General features: G+C 32.2%; 1 long non-coding RNA gene across 1 annotated transcript in view; it reads left to right on the plus strand.

Annotated features, from left to right (window-relative positions):
- LOC119594785 overlaps positions 1-331 on the plus strand; it is a 700-nt gene extending 369 nt beyond the window's left edge. The window contains exon 2 of the long non-coding RNA XR_005230652.1: positions 94-331. This is a non-coding gene — a long non-coding RNA (uncharacterized LOC119594785). The remainder of the gene's footprint in view (positions 1-93) is intronic.
- Positions 332-594: the final 263 nt, after the last annotated feature.

Raw genomic sequence — 594 nt, forward strand, 5'->3', positions numbered from 1 at the left:
CGTGCGCGCCATATAAGTATGATTATGTGGACATGCAATTAATTACAACAGATTGACTATTACAAACTTTTGCATAAAATTATATTTTTTCAGTTATGCTCTGATCCGGCTGGATGAATACACAAAGAGAAAGGAGGAGTGTCTGGCGCTTATGGGTGAAGGATCTTAACTGCAATAAATAAAGTGTATGTTGTTTTAGGATACATTTTTAGATGAGTAATGTCAAGATTCATAATGAATGCATACAGTATATACTGTACTTAATTATGTTTGAGTAATTACCTGTTTTGGAAACTGTCTCAGGTGCTGCTACTTTTATACATTTTGGATTTTTAAAAATTAAAGTAACCTTGTAATAAACTAATGATTAACATTAACAACATCATATTTGATATTTTAGCTGTTATGAATTAGGCAGTAGTGTTAGGTAATTGGAACATCAAAGCTTTGTTCTGGTATTTGCCATTTTTCCAGTGAGGTTTGCTGTCATTTTTGTCCTTTGTTTGGAAATGCTGTTCCTTAACATTAGTAAATAATGCTTGTGCTGTAAAATATCAGATGAATTTGTGGTGCAGAATTGTGGCTTATCTGATG

This window comes from Penaeus monodon, chromosome 34, assembly GCF_015228065.2.
Source record: "Penaeus monodon isolate SGIC_2016 chromosome 34, NSTDA_Pmon_1, whole genome shotgun sequence".
Taxonomy (NCBI): domain Eukaryota; kingdom Metazoa; phylum Arthropoda; class Malacostraca; order Decapoda; family Penaeidae; genus Penaeus; species Penaeus monodon.